The following is a 414-nucleotide window of genomic DNA, read 5'->3' on the forward strand; positions in this document are numbered from 1 at the left end:
AATGTTCCTTGGACTAGAACAGAAGTAAGGAATCTAAATTAGAGTCCCCATGGCCCACTCCAGGATCCTGATCGGTTCTCAAAGGAATTCGATTTAACCATAAGAATGTATGATCCTGGTTATTCTTTTTCCAATTAATACACCTACTGGTTTCTGGAAGCAAAGCTTCAGAATCACTAAATAAGGTTTGCAAGGAAACTCCTGTAGAGGAGTCTGCTTTTATTGTCAAATGTCAGGTCAGTTTAAAGATCATAGATAACGGACATGAGACTTAGGAAAAGAAAACCAGAAGCAAGTACAGGGCTGCCAGAGTGCTTTCCCCTTATCCTCACTGACTTTGAGAGAAATTGCAATGACTGGAAAAGGGGAAACTACTGAGGCTGTTGCAGACACTGGGGCTACTTTAGCTCTACC

Source organism: Pteropus vampyrus, unplaced genomic scaffold (assembly GCF_000151845.1).
Source record: "Pteropus vampyrus isolate Shadow unplaced genomic scaffold, Pvam_2.0 Scaffold541, whole genome shotgun sequence".
NCBI classification, from domain to species: domain Eukaryota; kingdom Metazoa; phylum Chordata; class Mammalia; order Chiroptera; family Pteropodidae; genus Pteropus; species Pteropus vampyrus.